This window comes from Myodes glareolus, chromosome 27, assembly GCF_982192425.1.
Source record: "Myodes glareolus chromosome 27, mMyoGla1.1, whole genome shotgun sequence".
Taxonomy (NCBI): domain Eukaryota; kingdom Metazoa; phylum Chordata; class Mammalia; order Rodentia; family Cricetidae; genus Myodes; species Myodes glareolus.
Window position 1 is genome coordinate 6,001,145 of NC_142052.1, and position 23,655 is coordinate 6,024,799.

The following is a 23,655-nucleotide window of genomic DNA, read 5'->3' on the forward strand; positions in this document are numbered from 1 at the left end:
AGGTTTGAAACCAGTGCAGCTGGCAGGAGGTCTTTTGCTTTCTGTTACAGAATTTCCAGTAACTTCCCTTTCCAAACTTCGCACGCCGCTCTAGACATACTGCATATGAATTGAAATCCCTCGGGATGGCTTCTTGGCTCTTCCTTTCCTAGCATGTGGAGTTCCTGAGATACAGAAATAAGTCTTTTCTTGTCCAAGTACTGTCCTTCAGGTAAAATATACCGTCAGTCCTACATCATACCCCGGGAACAATGCCAATTTCTCTTTGCAGAATTTGTTCAGAATTTCAAAAATATTTTATCAGAGGTCGAAAGTTTTAAATGGCTTCAGCTATGAATAATTCAAGAACACTTTTTTTTTAAAAAAATCATTTTTTCTTTGCTATACATTTAAGAACAAAAGTTGATTATAGTGAACCATGTTTGTGATTGTATTACTGTCGATGGGCCAGTGTGCACTGCTTTGGTTATTATGAGCAATAATAATTGAATAAAGTTAAACAGGTTGGGATCATTTAATATTCACTAATTGTACACCTGAAAAATCCTTTATTTCAATTTTATCAAAATTAATTAGTGGATTATTTAAAATGTTGAAAACTTTGTATTCTTTAGATGTGAATTCCTCCCCAAGCGAAAACTCTCCTGTTGTGGGAATGAGCACTAATGGTAGAAAAAGCAAAATTTCAAAGGGTATTAACGTGGAATTGCATTAACAGCTTTAAAATAGTTTTGTTTCTCATCCTCTTGCTCTTTAATGAGCTTATGGGGACCAAAGTTAATGACATCTTTAGGACAAATGTTTAGCGCACGCAGGGAACTTTTCATTCGAACAATGAAAGCCACTTTCTGAATTATGTAATTAATATGCTGCCCCACTGTGCAGTGGCCACGCCTACTGCTGTGCCCAATATAGCTTATTTGTCTCTGTTCTGCAGAATGTAAGCAATAGATGTTTTATAAGCTAAACAGCTGATTCAACTTGCATGAAAAAGCACATTCTACAGAAGGCAGTTTTTAATTGCTCTATCACCTTACTCAGTGCAAATTCATTTTCTAGAATGACAGAGACTCAGAACCCATTCACATGCACACCATTGTCAAACACACACTCCAGGTAATACTTTTTCTTAGATATGGCCAGAGACAAAGGTAATGTGTACATTAGTAAAATTAAAATGCCATAAAATGTCTTCACAATAATTTCTGTTTCCATTCTCTAATGCTGTTTTTCAGATCCATTTTTATCTACAGTTTGCAATGCCTAGATTTAATTTTTTTCGTTTTTCTTTTGTGTGTGTACACATGATATATGGTAGGGACAAATGCCCTCATGCACATGTGGAGGTCACAGGACAACTTTGTGGAGTTTATCTATTAACGTATATATGGGTTCAGGGAACTTTGTAGACTAACACAATTGCCTTGATCTGCTGAGCCACCTTTCTGGACCAACACATGTGTTCTTAATATAGTATTTTAAGGGCACTATTGTTCATTAAGTTAATTTCACAAAGTGCGCACAGCTTGAATCCCACAATTAGTAAAATGTTGGTGTCCCTTATGATAAAATACTATCTAAGTAAAGAAAGAAAATAACAAATACTGGGGGAAAATGAAACAGAAGGAAAAAATAATGAAGAATAAGAGAGAAATGTTGTTGCACAAAAGTGTCCTCTATAAGCTATGAGCATGGGAAGATTCTTTGATGGTGCAAGTCAATACCGGTGCTCAATGTCTTGGTGAGGCTAGGATAGAGACTATGAAGGAGGTTTTGATGGCATGTTACAAACCTCTTCTTTAGATAACAGTATTTGTAGTATGGTAAGTTTCTCATATTTGAAGTTTAGAAATCTAGCAATGGTGTGTGTGTGTGTGTGTGTGTGTGTGTGTGTGTGTGTGTGCATATACATGGAGATTCTTGAAAGGACAATATATCACTGAAGAAAGAGAGTCAGAGGGAGGCAAGAGACATACTAAAAGAAACTGTTTTTATTGGATTTATTAATTTGTCCTAGAATTTGAGGAGCAAAACATTACAATGAGGTACATGACATAAGCTATGTTTAATAAACATCCTAAAATCACATGGTAAAGACAAAATTACTGCCAAAAATTTAGATGGAAGATTGGAAAATATTTTGTTTGTTAGATCCCTTGCCTAGCATACCCCCAAATTCTGAATTCAATCCCCACAAAGTTTATTATGGTAGTCTGTGCCTATAATCCTAGCACTATGGAGGTGAGAGAAAGAGGATATGGAATAAATCAAGGTTATCTTTGGCTACTCAATCAGCTGTAATCACATTACCTGTGAGAAAGACATCATGGAGAACTTCCCCGAGATCTGAGCAAAGAAGATCTTGGAAAAACTTGACCTGACAGAGAGCAGAGGGCAGTCACCTTGTGAAGGGGCAGACTTGCTTGTTCTGATCTGCTCTCCGACACTGAGCTGTTACTGCACCTGTTGCACTTTTAAACCCCTGCCTTGGGTCTTCTTTCTACCTGTGGCGCTCCTTTTTTAGTAAGTCTGATGGCATCTCCATCTCTTGTAGAATAACACAGTGCACCCAAACTTGATGACTTTTAAAAAAGAAAGAACAAATTAAGTGCTACTTGCAAAATCCAGCTCAACACCTTCTCTGTATGGGCTGTAAATTAAAAGGGAGTCTAACCATTTCAGGTGATCAAAGGAAACCGAAAAAGTTGTAATATTTAGCAGCATCTAAATTTTACATAAAAGCAACTTTTGGCCCTTTCTTCTAAGTTTGTTTTCATGCTAAACAGAAACCAGAATATTTATGAAAGCAATAGTTCCTGCAGAGCCTAAAATATTTAGACTGTTTACAGAGAAAGATTTGTTGTGAAATGTTAGTTTAAGATGTGTTATATTCGTTTATTCTGTGGAACATCTGTTTTATGATGCAAAGATATAGTGCATTCTTTTATGTTACATTTGTTTAACTCTGTGAACCTATCTGTGTTACTTTGCCTGCCTAAAACACATGATTGGTCTAATAAAGAGCTGAACGGCCAATAGCAAGACAGGAGAAAGGATAGGCGGGGCTGGCAGGAAGGCAGGATAAACAGGAAGAGAACCCCGAGAAGAGTTTGAGAAGGGAGAAAAGGAGGCAGACATCTGGGGCGAGTCACCCAGCTATACAGCAAGTCCCAGAGGAAGAGGTAAAGAAGGGTGTATGGAAATGGAGAAGGGAAAAAGCCCAGGGTCAAAAGGTTGAAGGGGTAATTTAAGAAAAGATGGCAAGAAACTAGTCAAGCTAAGGCTGGGCATGTGTAAGAAAGACTAAGATTCTGAGGGTATTTATTTAGAGGCTGGGTGGCAAAAAGAATCAAAAGAGTAAAGAGTAAAAAAAATAACCAAATACAAAGATCTACTGGCTCTTATGCTAAAACAAAAATAATTACTATTTTCCATGAATTATATTAGTCAAGAATTCCAAAATATCTCAATTGCCTACTTTTGCCTTCTAGACTCTCAAGGAATTATAGTCAGATGTTGAATGAGAATTAATTTACAGAAATCTGTGAAGGAAGCCAGACAATAGGCAAAGCCAACCTCTGACTACAGGGCAACTGCTAAAAGACCAATTGAATCGTCTTCAGATATTCATTTTCTTCTCACATGAAAGTGGACTCCAAATTAAGACCACCAAAGCCTCCTCCTTATAAGCCAGTCCAAATTCAAGAATCTTGTGTTTTGTATTAGTGCCATGTATCAGTGATAACCCTTGAATCCGGTTCTTCTCAATTAGGAGACTTGTGAACTATTGAGACATGGTTATCTAGTTCTTACACACACCACATAAGCAGCTGTAACAGATGAAACAATATGTACAGTCTCACTCAGATCCAAAAGAGCAGATTTGGAGGCACGCGAGAACCAGTTGGCGATTCTTACAGCAGGCAAGTACAGTTGCCAGGATGCTGCAGCTTTTACCCTGGCAGCAAGGTGCTGAATGGAAAAGACCATGTCTGTCTGTGAGGTCCAGGCACACAGAACAGGTAAGTTTGTGGACAATTCCCAGCAAACTACCCTTCCTAAGATTTCACAGGTTTGTCCATGGTGACAGACAGAAAAATGTCCTTATGTATGTACCATGCTATCCACCTCGTTTTGAATTAATTGTTGTACTGTCTAAGTTAATTTAGACTAGAGAAGGCAAACCTAGAAGCCAAAAACATCTCTAATAGCACACTCTTATTATCATAATCTTCATTTAAGTATACTTTTCCTTCATGATTTTAACTATAACACATCCATTGGTAAGCAGTATATTAAAATACTAAGATTTTACATTTTCTAAGATTTTCTATGAATTATCTTACTATCAATTAACCTGAAGGTTGGACAACTTGAGAGGAGGCACATTCTTCCCTGGGTGTAATATCTATCACATCTACAAAATATCTTCAAAACATGCACTTTACCACAATATATTTACAATATGCACCAATTTGCAGTGTCTTGTGTGTGCGCACACAGACGTGCATACAAGAACAGTTGTACATGTATAACTCCAGTCTGTTTCTCTGCCTCCCACTTCAGTTCCTTCCACTTCATACTCAATGTCAGAGAAGTTTTTTGCCCTTCTTTTCAGTATGAAATGCGCTCTCTTTGTTCGTCATCAAATATCCATGAAGTAGTCACCGTGTGCTTTATACTGTAAAGGGTATCACACATTAGCAAGCAGCAAGCGGTTCCTGCTTTCAGAACCATAGCTGTCCCGTTGTTCCTTGAACGGTTAAGCCTTAGGTTTGAAAACAGCTTCTTTCTCGCAATTAATGAAAGTGTTCTTCAAGAGCAAGTCAGAGACCCACATTGGAGTACTGGACTGAGCTCCCAAGGTCCAAATGAGGAGCAGAAGGAGGAAGAACATGAGCAATGAAGTCAGGACTGTGAAGGCTACGTCCACCTACTGAGATGGTGGAGCTGATCTAATGGAAGCTCACCAAGGCCAGCTGGACCGGGACTGATGGAGCATGTGATCAAACCGGACTCTCTGAATGTGGCTGTCGGTGGAGGCTGACTGAGAAGCGGAGGACAATGGCACTGGGTTTTGATTCTACTGCATGAACTGGCTTTGTGGGAGCCTGGTTTGTTTGGATGCTCACCTTCCTAGACCTGGATGGAGGGGGAAGGACCTTGGATTTCCCACAGGGCGGGAAACCCTGATTGCTCTTAGGACTGGAGAGAGAGGGGGAAGGGGAGTGGGGGCAGTGAGAGGGAAATGGGAGGTGGGGAGGAGGTGGAAATTTTTAAATAAATAAATAAATTATTTTAAAAAAGAGCAAGCTGATATCTGGGTTATTGTCCTTGGATAGACTATACCTGCTCTCTACTTGCTAGGATAGTAAACTGATTACTGATGCCCTTGGCTGAAATCTACTCAAGGTTACTCCAATAAACAGGATCTGTAACCACCATGGCTTTCTCTACTGACCCAGACACACTGCATATCAGCTTCAGACCTTGTTGCTTCTCCAGATTTGAAGGATTTCCCACAATGTGACTGGACAACGTTCCAAATGGGGACCTGGGGGGAGGGCTGAAGAGGGGAAGGGAGAGGCAGGGAGGGGAGCAGAGAAAAATGTAGAACTCAATAAAAATCGATAAAAAAGAGCTATTATACATAAAAATTGGTGTAAAATTAGTAATAAAAAATACAAGAATAGTAGTGTTAGTGATCCAACTTTCAATGCTCACACAAAACTAAAGTCCCAAGGTTTGTCACTAATTGAGGGGTGGTGGCAAGATCTGGAGAAATATTTTGCTGAGGCTTGTCCTTCTGCTAAGTGTGGTAACTTCTGTTACCAGGAGACCTGGAAATCAACCTGTAAATTACACTAAGGGGCAAGAAACAGCTTATGACCTAACAATCATTAAAAGTAATTCAGTAAGTCTAAACGTCTGGAATTGACTTGAACTGAATTTTATTGTACTAAATGGAAGTATTTTCGGGCACTGTTTGGTAAATTCTCAAATGAAAATAAACTCTTACTTTTCCTTTGGGAGTTAACAGCTTAAGATATTGCCCTTGCAGCTTATTCACAATACAGAGTCAATAATGGTGTAGAATGGTGGTAATAGAAAATTTTGTTTCTCCAAGCTTCCACTTATATTTATATGTATATGTGTGTGCACACATTGCAGTCCTTAATTCTCTCTTTGTAACCTCTGCAGTATTCACCAGCATTCTTTGAAATTGTTGTCCCCTTCCCTAGTTCCCAGACTCTGGATCTCAGACTCAAAATGAAAAGTAAGGGCTATGTGTGCATGTGTGTGCACACGTGAGCAAGCGTGTGTGTGTATTATATTTGTGTGGTGCTTGTGGTATGTGTGTGTGGCATGTGTGGTGTCTGTTTATGGTGTGTGTATGTGTGGTATGTGTATCTATGTGTGTGGCGTGTTGATATCTGTATATCGTGTTTTTGTGTGTGCTGTGTGTGGTGGGAATATGTGTTGGGTGTGTCTGTGTGTGGTTTGTCTGTGGCGTGTGTATTAGTGTGTGGTACGGGCAATGTATGTATGTGGTATGTATGTACAGTATGTGTGCATGTGTGTGGTATGTAGTATTGGGGGTATGGAATGTGAGAGTGATGTGTGTGGTTTGTATGTCTGGTGTGTGTCATGTATATGAATAGGGCACATGGATGAGTGTGTGGTGTGTGAGCAGTGTGTGTATATATGTATGTACTGTGTGTGGTATTGTGGTATGTAAGGTTTATGTGGTGTGTGTGTATGTATGTATGTATGTATGTATGTTTATATATGTGTTGTTTTGACACATAACATTCACCAGCATTAGGGGAGGTAGGTCTAGCCGCATTTCTAAGGACACGTAGAGGTGACTGTGTGTGGTTTTTTACTGAGATTTGGCAGTGGGGCAGAGGCCTCAATCACTGGGACAGTAACCAGATACTTCCAGGGTGAGTGAAAGGCAGATGAGGGACAAGGTAGATCTGTGCCAGGGACTCTAAATGGGCAGAGCTGGGACAAAGACACGTGGCTAAGGGTTGGAGGGCAGAGGCTCAGTCTGATTTCTTACGCATCCCAGGACCACCAGCCCAGGCATGACCACAGTGGTCTGGGTCCACCAACATAATTTATTAATCAAGAAGATGCCCCGCAGACTTGCTTACTCAGACCAATGGAATGGAGCTCTTTTCTTTGGTGAACTCCCCTTTTACCTAGATGGTTTTAGCTTGTGTCAAGATGACCAAAGACTAAGAGGCACAACTATGAAACTCTGTCCAAAGAGCGCTCCTAAAGAGCAAATGAGTTAGTTCGAAGTCTATGACCAAACTATGATGCCAAACTAGTTCATTTTAATGAAGGTATTTATTGCTATTTCCAGAGAGCTGGGAACTCAGCCTGAAGGCTCAGTAGACTAGCCATGCGTTATATAAGTTACATTATCTTACATGTTCGTCAGATAACTTTTACATTTGTTTCGTATTCTCTTATTGCTTCACTTAATTTTTAGCAGCTATTTGTTCCGAGTGAGCGTTTGAAAACCTGGAACATTTCAAATGACCTCCAACGTCAAAACATTTCCCCAACTAATTTGATTTGAGGCAAGAACATTTCCAAGCACTGTTGAGTGGCTGAGATGAGCTTGGCTAAAAAGGGCCTGCCGAAATTTAGTGGTTTCTAACCACGTAAAACGGCCTCCTAACACTTGTAAAATAAAAGGGGAAAAAAAGGATTGGAGAGGAATAGAAAAGCCAAAGCCAAGAAAGTGAGGAAACGCAAAATCCATGTTCTAAGAATCTTACACAAAGAGAGAGGCAAGACTATAACAAAGCTAATAGCTTCAGTGTCTTCAAAATGCTGAGCTGAGAGAAGGGACACGGGAGTTAGAACTTAAGCCTAGGGAAAGTTTGCAGAAAGTTGTGTGTAGTTGAAGCTCATGACATCAATTATCTTCTCCAACTACCAGGAAGGAAACTGTAAAGAAACCTAGCTTCGATTATATTCCCTTTCTTAAAAAGGTTTACAGATTTATGTTTTTGTTGCATTGCATGTGCTATGTGTTACAAGCGCATGTATCTGCATGTATTTATGCACACCATGTATGTGCAGTGGCAGTGTATAGTGGTAGAGGAACCACAGGCAGCTGGGTGCTGAGAGCTGAACCCAGACCTTCTGCAAGGGAAGTAACTGCTCAACCCTTTCTCAATTACATCGTGTGGGTCAATACTAAGAGATGATACATGATTTCAAAAGCATTTAATTTACTCTGTTTTACAACATACTGGAACAGCAAAAAATATTGTATAAAACATTTCATTCATCTTAAATTTAATTACAAAATGTATTCTTGCATATAATTAAGCAACCTTTTTGACATTGCTGAAAAATATTATTTTCTAAACTCCAAGCTCCCTGTATAGCACTGGATTCTTAGTTTCTCCTACCATAATTTTCAACAGATACATTTTGTAATGTATGTCTAGTATAAGCCTCCTCTTTCCTTCCAAAAATATTTGTTTTGTTTCCAAAAACACCAATGTCAGAAGTTTTTGCCAAATAAAAGGGGCTGTTTTGGTATTCACAAATGTAAAGTCTTATGAAAACGAAATGCTTGACATTTTGAACATAAAATTTGACTCTAAAATGACATTCAGGGAGACCAGCATAAACAGTTCTGCATGCTATAGATTGGATTCTTCCAGCCACAAATATGACTTCAAAAATCAAGATCCAGTTCTTCGAAAAACAATGAAAGGAGAATGTGAACTCCTGCCAAACAGGTTTGAAGCTGTGCATTTCCAGTTCTGGGCAGCTGATGAATACCTGTCTGTGTCTCCAGTGGAAGTCAGCCAGGAGAGGTGAAAGTCTGTTTATGATTGGGTTTCCAATGGTTTCAGGAAACACACAACACTGGGCTGCTGATGTGGGAGTTTCATGTTACTCTCAATTATTGTAAAACATTTGTATATGAAAATAACAATTTTAACTACTGTCCTTGGGAAATTCTCTCTCTCTCTCTCTCTCTCTCTCTCTCTCTCTCTCTCTCTCTCCCTTCTCTATCTTTCTCCCTCTCTGTCTCTCTCTCCCTCTCCTTTTGAGACTAAGAAAATGTCTTTTGCACAGTTTTAGATGTTTGAATTTATATATATATATATATATATATATATATATATATATATAACTTTTCTGTATATGAATCTCTGGGAATATGTATTTTACCAATCTACTCAATGTCAATGGAATAGCCTCAAGCATAGGCTGCCCTTATCTCATCTTTAATATTCACTTATTAACATAAAAGTAACAGAATGAAAAGTGCGCCAAAGCAGATGTGTGTCCACCTCTAGGGAGTTCCGACACATATGCAATTACTTAAAAATGAACTTTGGAAAGACTTACTTAATTCACTTGATGCTTGTTTACAAAATATATGTAATAGGCTTAGAGTCTCTGATAAGTGATGTTTGATGTAGCTGTTCACTGGTGAGACAAGCTTTTTTCATTATTCTAATGCAGCACTAAGAATGAAACAGTTTGTCTCTCCCTCTTTCTCTCTCTCTCTCTCTCTCATGTGTGTGTGCGCTTGTGTGCATATGTAATTTATAATTTAAATTTTACATATAATTCATAATTCAAATTATATATATTTTTAAACTATATATATATATATATATATATATATATATATACATGATTTCTGAAATCAAAAACTATGCCCTAAGGTTCAAAATAGACCTCAGTAGTTAACTAAGTAGTGAGGCCATAGGTTCAACCCTCAACATCCTACCACAAACCCAACTCCAAATTCCTGTGAACTATGTTTTCACGTGGATGAATAAATTCTGTTTCTATCTTTTTCTGTTTAGTTAAGTTCAACCTTGTTTACAAAGAGATTTATCAGTTTTTGTTCTCCACACCTTGCCATGCATGTCTCTGTAATTTATAACCATCTTTCCCAAAAAGAGACCCTGTCAGCAAAGAATGAATTCTTTTTTTTAACTGAAAATCTGGTAAATACATATGTTATGGTAGTTCATAAAGGGGACGTCACAAAACATGATGTTTGTTTGATTTGCATGTTTTAATTTGCATTTTCTTTGTTTTTTCATGAATATGCATGGTAGGAAAAATATAGTCATTGGTCTACGACAGACACATATCAAATGCTGTGGGAGAATTGTCTGTATTCTGTCAATCATATTTTAATAAAACGCTGAATGGCCAGGCAGGCAGTATAGGCAGGAAAGCCAGACAGGAAGTAGGGGTGGAGCAAAGAGACTGGGAGTATTCTGGAAAGCAGGAAGCTCCCTCCAGCACTCCTGCGCAGACCACCAAAGAGGCAGCATGTAACTTGCCCAGCTAAGAAAGGTACGGAGCCATGTGACTAATGTAGATAAGGATAATGGGGTAGCATAAGTTATAAGAGGTAACAAGAAGCCTGACCTAATGGGCCAATCAGCGTTTTATTAAAATACATGATTGACAGAATACAGACAATTCTCCCACTAGACTCCTTTCCTGTTCGCATGGAGAGGCTGTTGTCTGGGAGCTGGAAGCGGAGCCGGAAGCCAAAGAGGAAGTGGAGGACAGCTGCTGCTTTTTTAAAGAGAGAGAGACCACGCCCCAATGGGCTGGTAACTCAGCAGCGATTGGCTGAAGGAGTGGAAAGAGCTCCCGCAGCATCATACAGTTTTATTATTTAAGCCCTTTCAATGGTAGTAAAATCCATAAAGGTGAAAGCAAAAAAAAACCTTTGTAGTTATTATGTTAAAAGCACAAGGCTAAAATTTTTACAATATAAAACATATTCATTACACCTTCAAATCAAGAAACTCGAACCTTAACAGGGGTGAAAATACTAAGCTCATTTGCTAGATCACAGGAGAGTTTGAAGCTGAAATATAAAACAATCTTTTAAAATACACTTTATTTTAAACTATATAATACTTTAAATGTAGCAATTATTAATGAGATGTAAAAGTTGATAACTGATAGTATGTGTGGATATTGAGGAATCAACTACAATTTCAAAACCCCAATGACACGGTTGGTTACTCCATAGTGGCCTAAAATAATATTTGTCTACTTTTGTATAATCACTCCTAGTTAGTGGTTTCTGGCACCACATTAAATATTTCTTTCCGTGGTCATGTTAAGACCAAAAGAACAAGCCTTTTGGTCAACAAGAGATAGGTTGACTGTAGTGAGGCTAGCTGCTGGATTTCCAATTTTGACTTTTAAAAATTATTCACAAATATTTAGCCTTGCATTTTATTCTTCCAAAATTAAAGTCAAAAGAAACTAAAAGGAGATATTGCCCAGACGTACTTCCAAATTATCTTTCTTTGCCTACTCAAAATTCTATGGTGTTGTTATTAACCTTAACTGAATGCACCAGTAATCTAAACTATACATCTAAACGGCTACAAGGATACAAAGATGCCAGTCTGAATATCAAACACGTTGCCTGTGTTCAGTCTCCATGTGCTTGTCTGCTACGTGGGAAAATTTCCTTCCATGTGAAACCCAGTGACGCCGAGGAGCAGGCGCAGCAGCCAGCAGCCAGGAAGGTCAAGGAAAGAATGCTTCCCTCTGCTGAGTGGTCCACTTATAGCACTCCCAGTGAGGGCAGACTGAATAACAGACAAAAATGAGGCGCCGTGAGAAGGACAAGGAGCACCTTACTTAGGAATCTGGTTGAAAACGCTTGTTCACAGAGGAGTAAGAATTTCAGAGCAGTTACCAAGAGCTAAGACCATCCTCCCTCGGCATCTGAAAGCCTGAAATGTCCTAGGAAATCTCGTCAGAAACCCCATGTACAGGAAAGATATATTCTAAACCCCTTGTTCCACCTAAGGACTACAACAGTCATTTGCTTTGCGAAAGAGAAAGAGAAGAGGGAGGGGCGCACCACAACTTTTAATGATATAATTTGAGTCTTTAATTTGGTCCATATGGCTAACATTAAGACAGTTAACCTCAACTCTGCCTTTCTGGGACCCTGCTGGCACTTGACTACATCCTACTTCCTGCTATTCTCCGTGGAAGCCCACACCCACGGTCGGCTTCATTCTCGCTGCGTTTCTTTCCTCCTAACTTCGTTACACTGGCTGAAAACAGAATTTTTTCAAGGGTAAAACCATGAGCCTCACCTTGGGCTAAGGCTAGGTCCCTGAAAGATTAGGGGTGTTCCTTGGGCAATGGGAAGCAACAGCAGGGAGCTGTCTATCTCTTTCACCTCAACACCAACACCAAGATTGCGTGGTCAAGTTTGTCCACATCATTTGAAACTCACAGTGAATAACACGTAGAAGATTTAGAGGACAAAGCAGATTATTAAATTAAAAGAAAAGCGCTCATTTTCTGATGTCTAAATAATCCTCTTGAAGGAATGTGTTTACTCTGGTTTTGATTGAACGGGAGCACTCATCAGATTTATCTGAAGGAGAACATAGACATAGGAAACATACATTAAGCTGAAGAGACTCAGGCCTGGAAGAAGAGCCCTAGTCTCACAGAATTTAGTTCTTTGCCAGCCTTTGGACATGTGCATACCCTCAGTCCCCCAATCAGTCTCTTAGGGTCTTCATGGAAGTACCCCTAAAGGAAGGCTCTGCTTTATTCTTGGAGACTACCCAGTCTGACAATCCCACCCCATCCCCCAAATCACATACTAAAATCATTCTCATTTTAGGACAGTTAAAATTCTTTTAATTGCCACATTTCCTATGAGAGAACTATTTAATAAACACGTTCTTTGACCTAATTTGTGTTCCATGTCTGCCTTAATCAGTAAGTACTCTGGTCTTTTATTCTGGTAGGCCAGCGTTTACTGTAATTGAGTTTCCCGACCTGAGTTGCTGGGTACACCGGATGGGTTTGATCTGTGGGTTTCAACATTTGAGAAGAGCGTAGTAAAGCATATTTTGGGCTTGGTGTTATCAAACACACTTTTAATCCAGCCCTAGGGAGGCAAAGCCAGGCCAGTCTCTGTGAGTTCAAAGTCAGCCTGGTCTCCATAGTGAGTTTGATGGTTTTCTAATGAGACCATGTCAAACCAAACAAAACAAAGAGTAACAACAACATGAAATCAGTGTCATAAGTAATATTTTGCCATGTGCAATGTCCATTGTACCTGTTTACTTTAACTCCGATTTCTGTACTGCTGTGGGCATCCCGCACACGTACTAATGCAAACTATAATCAAACTTATCCCTTGTATAAATGATCTCTTGAGAGAAGCCCTATGGCAAATTAAAGTACCAAGTACAAGTTCCAAACCCAACTGTTGTTATTTAAAGAGAAACTCAGCAGCTTCATGGCACAGACAGACGCAGAAGAACCTTGCTACACAGGCCTTGAAGCAGGACAGGCCCTTTCTGGCCCAAAGACAAGCATCATGGGAGAGACAGCCATCATACATATATGTAGATGACAGGGGCACCGGGAGGAGGGAAAAATCCTTTTGTTCCAAATACAAGAAGAGATGGAGTCCCGTGGCCTTTGGTAACCATAAAGGGACCTCAAAGGCAGAAGGAGGAGAAGGCCTTCTCTTCTGATTTTGAGAACAAGGGAGGTTTCTGAGTCCCAAGTTTTCAGTGGAAAATTTCAGACCACATTATCTAGCTTAGGCCACAGACTTGCCCTGCAGCTGCAAAAGAAGAAAAGGCTAGATCACAGCATGGCAGCTTTCTTATCTGCTCTCATATAGATCCTCCAAATCTCCCCCTCTCCTAGAAACTAGGCTCTCTCTCTGTCTGTGTGTCTGTCTGTCTGTCTCTTTTGCACACACACAATTGATCCTATATCTCTCCCGGCAATGGGGATTAAAGGATCTGCTCCCCCTCCCCCCAAACTCCTGTCATACTGTCTGTGACAGCTATTTCTGCCTGCAGCATTTTGAGTACCTAAAGTCCAAGGCTTCCTCTTCAAGTCCCCTCTCCTAATCAAGCTTTTCTGAAGGTTTACGCTTTGATACTGATCACTTTATCCAAACTTCAATTTAGAATTCCTTTCATTTACGTAATTGCTCATGCATTCGGTGTAGGATTAGCTCCACATCCAGTGTTCTCTCTGTTCCTAGGCCTCGCTTCTCATCTCAATTCGACAAAGACTTAGGTCCCAACTTACTCATATTTCGTGCAACCTTGGTTTTGTATCTCTTCAATATTTCGTTGTCATATTTTACTTTCAAATGGCAAGCATGCTGTGGTTCATGAGTATTGTTTCCATCTGTTTTGGGGCATAGTATTTTAAATCACTTCATATTTTCCCCCGTTGGTTTCAGAATTTAAAGTATGGTAGTAAACATATTTTTCTATACTTTTCCTGTATGTAGAGATATAGCAAGATGATTTATTAAGCATTTATGGATCGTACAGTGATATATGAAATGCATGGTTGATGTGGGATTCTACTCTGCATGCTGTGAAAATGTTGTATCACCATTGGTTAAGAAAGAATCTTCTTTGGGCCTATAGCAGGGCAGAAAATAGCCAGTCAGGAATTTTGACCAGAGATATAGAAAGAAGAGTAGGTGGAGTCAAGGAAATACCATGTAGCTGCATGAAAGAGAAAGATGCCTATTGGTAGGCCAGAGCCTTGTGGTGATACATTGATGGTGGTGATGATTGATAGAAATGAGTTTATTTAAGATATAGAAGTTATCTGGGAATATATCTAAGTCATTGGCCAAGCAGTATTGTAATTAATATGGCTTCTGTGTGATTATTTTGAATCTGGATGGCCAGGAAACAAATGAGTAGCCTCTGCCCGCAGAATGGTGCCCAAACAGTTGGGACTAGCACACATGGTCTGCCATCTGCATTGGGTCCAGGTTCTTGGATGCCCACTTGGGGTTAGGAGGGAAATAGCTGAGAGCAGCCCTGTTGCTCAGCATCCCCGCCCAGGAAAGCAGCTGAATCTGGTTTGCTAAGCATGCAGAGGCAAGAGAGCATGGCGGATTCCTGCCGCCAAACACAGAGATATTTCCAGGCCACACTGCATGGCAAATGTAGCTTACAATGCACTTCCTGTTTACCGAAAAAAAAAATATATTCTTTTGGGATCTTTGATGGAGTTGAAAAATAGATAGGTATAGTTTTCCTTAGTTATGACAAAAGATAAAGTAGATAAACATATTGCAACTGTAATTCTTGCTTGATATCTGTTTTGTTATGTGTAATTTTACTATGCTAAAGTTAAACCCTTTGTTTTTTTTAATTTATACAGAAAAGAGGAGGTGATGTGGGATTCTCCTTGTGTGTTGTGAGTATGTTTTATTACCACTGGTTAATAAATAATATGCTTTGGGCCTCTGGAAGGGCAAAATACGGCTAGTCAGGAAATATATGACCAGAGATATACAGAAAGAGTAGGCATAGTCAAGGAGATGCCTTGTAGCTGCCAAAGGAGAATGATGCCTACTGATAGGTCACAGGCTTGTGGTGATACATACATTAATAGAAATGGGTTAATTTAGATGTAAGAGTTAGTCAGGAATGTGTCTAAGTCATAGACCTAGCAGTGTTGTGTAATTAATATGGTTTCTGTGTGATTATTTTGGATCTGGGCAGCCAGGAAACAAATGATCAACCTATGCCTACACAGATGATGTTTATTTTCCATTTTTATTTCACTAATGAATTGCATATATTTAGAAAATTTTACATTCTACTATAGTATGTACCTCCCATCATAGCATGATGCCAACTTGGAATACAGATTAACTTGGCCTGGCCGCAACAGCAACTAATGAGCAAAATAATTAAGTGATAGCTGGTCTAGTGGGTAAAGAAGATGATGTTTAGATGATGTTCTCTTTTTTGTAACCTATTTGAAATGAATAGATAGTTGTTTATGCCTCCCCAGAAGATAGTAACGCAACAATTTCATTGTACACTTTCATCCACAGGGCTTCACTTTAGTACTTAAAAGTATCTGAAAATAAAAATGCTCTTGAAAACATTTATTCCTGTACATGTACCAAATTATTTTCTTGGTTATCATTGATACATAACATTTATACTCAACCTTTAACAAAGCACTTTTAGTGTTATAAAAATTAACTTTTGGAGCTGAAAAATAGTGTAGCAGGCAAAGGGCTTGCTGCTGCATCATGAGGATCTAAGTTTGTACATCTAGAACTTATTTAAAAAATAGAAACTGTAGAATGTACATGCAATCCCAACAATTCGGTGGTAAGATGGGACCTGGAGGTAGGAAAAGTCTCAGAAGATTATAGTAAGTTACCTGTGGCAAACAGTAAGAGACTAGATCTTCAAGAAAGAGGAGGGTAAATACTGGCACCCAACGTTGTCCTGTGTCATGAGTAGGCATATTGTGATGCATGTATGCCAACACTAACATGTACAACCATACACAAATATTAAAATCTTACAATGTTTCTTAAAGAAAATCCATTGATGTAAACTAAGAAAATACATCCTAATAGGATTTACAAATTGGTTTTCTAAGTTTAATTTTAGAATGTACAATAAACAGAATATAAAATAAAATATACAAAAATCTGCTTCCAGTAGATATTTAGATATTTTTCAGGTTTGTTTTAATATGGTATAAATGATCCTGTAAAGACATGTGTAAAACTCCCCTTTGTGAAGAGTACAACTTAAATATCATTCAGACATTTGAAAAAATATAGAATATGGAATATAATGTTATTATTAGCTTACGGAAGTCACAAAGGATTTATATATTTATTTTTGCTCACTTTATCATTATGGATTAAAGGATATATTTTAAAAAGTATCTTCTCAATATTTTTTATAACATAAAGAGGAAATTCTACAAGTCTTTAAGTAATGTCTAACATTAATTATTGAATACTATTAGAAATTAGACAATATCTGTGAATCTCAGATTTATCATGGAAAATATAGGTAACTATAACACTAAATTCTAGGTAGATTTTTTCTGTCCCACCTGGCAGCTCCCAAATAACAACACAGAGACCTCTTATTCATTTTGAAAGCTTAGCAGATAACTTAGGCTTGTTTCAAACTAGCTCTTACAACATAAATTAATCCATTTCTTTTGAACTACAGTCTTTTACATGGCTCAGTTAATTTCACTTTGTAATGCCCATGCTGCTTCCATTGCCCCTGGTTACCATAGTGTCTTCTTCCCAGTGTCTGTATGTATCTGACTATCCTGCCTATACCTCACAGCTAGCTAATGGCCACTCGTCTCTTTATTTCATCAGTCACAGCAATACTTTCTCACATATTCCACAACACTAAGGTGTTAGTTGTCTAGTTGCCTACAAAAGCAGCTTAAGTAAGGCAGAGTTTGTATTGGTTCACAGCTGAAGAGGATAGTCCATTGTGGGACCCTGTCCTCCCTGATCCTTGAGACCAAAATACTGGATGCAAATATTGTTTACGCTAACCAGCTAAGCTTCCTGCTAGTTCCATCCTTGGTTCTGCTACAGCCTGGTACATTAGCCTGAGGGATCTATTTTACTTTAAAATGGTAATTTCTCAACCTGCCTCAAAGAAGCTCAGGCACCAAGGCCCATCTAACCTGTCTGACATTGCCTTGTACCCTCGACCACCTGCCTGGGGTAAAACTCCCACAGAGGCCAGTTTCCCCAACCCCCTCTGGGTGGGAGGAGTTTTCCTTTACTGGGGCCTTTATTCTCCTTCCTGCTTTTGTTGGGAGGAGGCCTTGCCCTTTTTGATCCTGGTTGCCTACTGGTATAAATACCTGGCTTGAGTTTAATAAAGTTGCCATTTACTCTGGTAAATGAGCAAAGGTCTCTTTTGTGTGTGTGTCTCTTTTTTAACCCTCAGGACAATCGTCCATTCTCGTGGGCCCGAGTTCGGGAAAGCGCGCAGGCTGAATCGGGCGTGGGTATCCACTGGAAAGTGCAGACTCTTACAGTCCATCAGGAAAGTCATGCCTGTGGGAGCCTAAGATCACATTACATCTATAATGAAGAAGCTGAGAAAGCCAGCTGTAGTGGGATACAACTTTAATTCTCACACTGTGAAAGCAATGGTAAATGGATCCCTGAGAGTTCCAGGTGAACTAGACCCTACTTAGTGAGATTCTTTTTTAAAAGATGCTAAGAGAGATGAATAATAGTATTCAGCTCATTTTCAGCTTTTTATTCAGTCTTGGACCTCAGATCATGGAATGATACCACTGGCACTTAAGGTATATCTTTCCAGTTCATTTAACTGAACCCAAATATTCCTTCAAAGGCATGATAAACACTCCTCTTCTAGGTGGTTCTAGCGCCTTTCAAGCTGACAATCAATATTAACTATCACAGAATACCTTATCAATGTGACACCTGAACCTTTTAAACTCTAATCTTTCTTCCTTTATCACCACAGGTTATGGCCATTTCATAATGAAAAATGCATTCCATCAAGCATCAAAATATCACACAGATTTCATAGTTTCAACATCATTTTACGGTATGAGTTCTGAGTCTCTTCAGCAACTCAGTCAATCTCTTATCTGTGAGCTTCTGTAAAACAAAAGATAAGTTATACCCTTCCAATAATCAATGACACCAAATAAGCATTCCTATCCCCAGAGGGAAGAGTTAGAACATAACAAAGAATGATTGACCTGAAGCAAGCAAGACCTCAAGTCAGTATGACAAGCATCAACTCCACTAGCTCTGTGGCAGGTGTGATACAATCCTCTGAAATCTCAAGGGCTTGAAGTGTCTCTCACCCTTTTAGCTTTGTCTTCCAAAAGTGAAGATAATGCTTCCTTTGTGCTGAATCTATTCCACACCTGCAGCTTTTCTCGGCAGTTTGGTCCACAGATTTCCAAAATTCTGTGCTGCTTATTGTGACTTTAGCACTAATGCCACTAATTACCTGACCTTTGCAACGTTCGGAAATCATTGCTTAAGACTCCATCACTCCCTAAATCTTGCACCCTCATGCCTGCAAACCAAACCATGTCGATGGTACTGCCAAGTTATGTTGCCTGCTTAGAAGGAACACTGGGACAAGAGTTGCTGCAGCTTCTGGGTACTGACCTTACAAAAACTCTTCTGGAAGTATTTGCATTTTTGGAAGCATGGAGTTGATTCCGTGACATTCTCAGTTTAGGCTTAACCTTCTAATATATTTATATTTCACAAATTGTACATTTTGATAAATGTGGTCCTGTCCTCGGGTCACCTTTTCTATTTTCTCAGTACATAGCTGTAAAATTTCTCCAATCAAATGTGGTTGCTTATAAGTTCAGCCTCATTCAAGTTCACAGGATACCGGAAGAAAACAGTGAGATGCTTTTCTAGAATAATACATCAATTTACTCTGGTCTAGCTCTCAATACTATCCTTGTTCTCAGATTTCATGATGATCATTACTTGCATTATTCTCAGCTTTTCTGTCTTCTAAAGACTTAGCAGAAGGGTTCACTGAGAACTGATTCATTCTCTGGTTCAAAGTTTCAAACATTTTCATATTCTACCAGAAAACTAGTTCTAAAACCTTAAGAATCACATAGGTTCATTCAAGCAAGAACCCCACTCTTTGTACCATATTTAACCAGTTACTTGTGGAATATTAACTTAAGATGTGTTTTTATTTGTTTAGGTTTTGGAACATTTGTTAATAATGTAAAGATGTGTTGCATTCTTTTACGGTGCATTTGAATAACTCTGGGAAGCTGTGTTACTTTGCCTGTCTAAAACATCTGATCGTTCTAATAAAGAGCTGAATGGCCAACAGCTAGGCAGGAGAAAGAAAAAGTGAAGTTAGCAAACAGAAAGAATAAATAGGAGGCAAAATATGGGAAGGAAAGAGCGAGAAATTAAAAAAGAAGGGGCCAGCCACCCAGTCACCCAGCCAGACACAGAATAGGAAGTAAAGAAAATATATATAGAAATAGAGAAAGATGAAAGCCCAGAGGCAAAAGATAGATGAGATGAATAATTTAAGTTAAGAAAGGCTGGCTAGGAACAAGTCAAGCTAACACCAGGCTTTCATAAGTAACAATAAGCTCCTTTAAATTTATTTGGGAGCTGGGTGGCAGACTCCTGAAAAGAGCCAAGGAGAAAAAAATAGAATTAATTATTGTGATAAAATGTCTGTGAAGAGGTGATTAGAGAAGAAAGGGTTTAATTTTGCTCACAGTTTGAGGTAAAATCCACTGTGCAGCCAAAGGCATGGCACGAGTTTGAATTCATTCACAATGGAAAACAAAGAGTCAGGATTGCGAGTACTCAGTTTCCTTTCCCTTTATGTCATTCCAACAGACCAGGTCATGGAATGATGCTACTTTCAGTTGAGATGGCTCTGATCTGCTCAGTCTTCCTGCTCTAACTCAGAGATTGGCCTCTCAGGCCTCGCCAGATTCTGTCCGAAAAGGGATCCCAGTTTCTGTCCCAGTCACACTCAGTATTAATCATCACAACTGGAATACTTCAGTGGAGTCCTAGACCTAAATTAATATGAATAAATCCCTCAATACAATGCCTTGAATATGGCAAATCATTAAAGTATTTCAGTACATGCTGGAAGTTTGTTTTACATATTGAAAGTTAGCTTACTGTCATTAAAATGAAACAATATAGTTGGTTTTGTAAAAGTTTTCTGATATAGAATATATACTGAATACTTATTATTTTATAAAAATAGACATATTAGACTCACATTCATTTCATAGGAGACAGTAAAATATGTAGTCAAATTAGGACATTTGTATTCTGGTAGACACTATCAGTTTGTGGACCATGCTGGAATAGTTGGCATCACTGTTTGAGGCAATAGTTCAAGGATTCAAGCTGGTTAACCTAAAGTGTCAAATTCTAAAGCTAAAAACTTCAAACTATAACTCTCCATAATTTATAAATATTTTCTAATATTAATTAAACTGTGAAAGATACAGAAGTATAGATTGGCTCATTATCAAATACTATATCATAACAATTTAGTGTATTTGTGTTTTATTAAATGGGTACCCTTTGCTGTGATGTAACCATTTAACTACTAATATTTGAAGATATTTTTACTATTAAGAAGAAAATGTCTTATTTTAAAAAAATAAAATTTAACATTTTATATTTCCTTTTCTATTGAAGTAGATTGAAATTGATTTGATTTTTTCTGATAATTAGAAAAATGCAAAATTTTATGTATTACGGGTTAAAAAGAAACTATTAAATCTATATAAAATGTGACTTCAGCATGATGATAGCCTTAAGAGCAACTATTCTACACAATGAAAATTTGTTAGATGTCCATCATAACATTTATGGAAATACTTGTCTAAAGCTTTATGTAAAGATAACTTTCCCATACAAACAGTTTCAAGTATCAGTTCTAAACTAAACTGAAGTCACAGGTTTTTCCAGGACAGAACACTATTGTGGCTCTTAAAGATTTGCTTTTGTACACTTACTATTTCTAGGTTCCTGCTATATTATTTAAGTTCATTTTCAATTTAGCTACAGACACAAATAAACTGTTATTTTTATCAGTTACATACAAGAGACGCTAACTTTAGCAGAAGAAGTAAAATACCATAATAATACTCAGTATATATATATATACTCTTTCTTTTCCTCAAAATAATTTATTCAAAGTTCAGTGGATTGTTTCCTTTATTTCAGTAACAATAGCTGAAGGATTAGTTTCCTAGGAAAAGCAATAGCAACTATGGACTATTACCCTTTAATGCATTCTGACTGCAAATATAATATCACCCATAATAGCCAGAAAACTGCAGTCTGCTACTGATAATTGTGTTTTTTACTGAAATAGAAAAAAATGCTTCCAATTTTCCATGAGAATTTCTTTACTTTAAAGTTATGGCCAGCATGTATAGCATTTTACAAACTAAAGAATAATCAATTTATAAGTACCCTGCTTTTACACTGTTAGAAATAAAGTAAATTTCATAATGTATATGATATTTATATTAAACTATATGTACTCACATTAGTTTTATATGATTTTAAAGCTTTATATGGCTTGTGTCTGCATACTTGTGTGTCTATGTGTAAAATATTTTAAAACTTTCTGTAGATAATAACCACATCAAACACACACTCTTATTTCTTTAAAAAATATGATAGACAAGAACTGATCATTTCAAAACACCATTTTTTTATTAGGCAGGTTAACAATAGTTTCCTTCAGATATACAGTCTCCTGAATACAGTTATAAAAAGACCTCTGTTGTGAATGGCTGTTCATATTCCTAACTCAATGAACTGTATTTACCTCATAAATAATATAAAATAAATTATTTTTACTTTCTTAATGTTTATACTGAAAAATGATTCTAGTGATTCTTACTTACAGTCTCAGACAGGTACTGAACATGCCTAACAATTCCACAATGTATTTTATCAGATCTCTCTCTCTCTCTCTCTCTCTCTCTCTCTCTCTCTCTCTCTCTCTCTCTCTTTCTCTCTACCCTTTGTATTCCCTCGGGGTGAACAGTTTGGGGAAATCTAGACATTATTACAGACCAGTGGCCTAAGTCCTTACCTCTCAGAGTTCCAGAGACTGGGAAGTGTAAGATCAGGGTGCAGGCACCTTTGAGAGCTTAGGAGGATCCGCTCCCAGCACAATCCTGGTGTGTTTGCAAATAGGAGCACGGCAGAGAGGGAGAAAGGGATGGAGAGAGAGACAGAGACAGACAGAAAGGCAGACACAGAGATGGAAAACGACTTCTCATCAGAAAATCCAAATGCAATGATTTCACTTCTGTTGCACTCTTCTCCAGCACAGGAGTTAGAATCAGAAAATCCAAATGCAATGATTTCACTTCTGTTGCACTCTTCTCCAGTACAGGAGTTAGAATCTATCCATCATCTCCTTTCTTCTGAGACTCCTTCAGCTCTCAAAGGTTCATTCTTTTAGCCTCACACTTTGCTTTCTACTTCTTTTCATTTGAATCCACTGAAGCAACACAAATAAAATCTCAGCAATATGAATGTCCATAAATGGAGACTGCACTTTTGTTTTCCAACTGCCCAGACCTGAATAATCACACAAATATATATAAATTACAACACTGTGTGGCCAATAGCTTAGGCATATTTCTAGCTAGCTCTTACATCCTAAATTAACTGATATCTATTAATCTGTGCATTGCAGCGAGGTTGTGACGATCCGTAAGGTTCTGGTGTCTTTCTCCTCCTATAGTTACATGGCATCTCTTCGACTCTGCCTACTCTCTCTCCGTTCAGATTTCCCTCTTGGTTTTGCTCTGCTAAGCCATTGGCCAAAGCAACTTTATTCATTAACCAATTAAAGCAACACATATACAGAAGAACATCCACATCATCTCCCCTTTTCTTTCAAATTAAAAAAAGAACATTTTAATTTTAACATGGTAAAATTACAGATACAAAACAGTTGTCAAACAAGAAGTATTGTTACAATATTTATTCCATTTACTTTTGACAGATTAAGGAAAATACTTTATCATCTATCCTATCTTTGTGAGTCTATAGCTTTGTATATAATTTATCTTTTATCATAACTAACTATAATTATATCTATCTAATCTTCAATTACATCAAAGACCCTAGAAAGATATAATAATTACCTAAGTAAACAGGAAGTGCATTGTAAGCAACTTTCAAAGATCTAGAAATGACAGAGACATGTAACTGCCTGGATAGACACCCAAAGTTCTTTTGTAAACATTGGG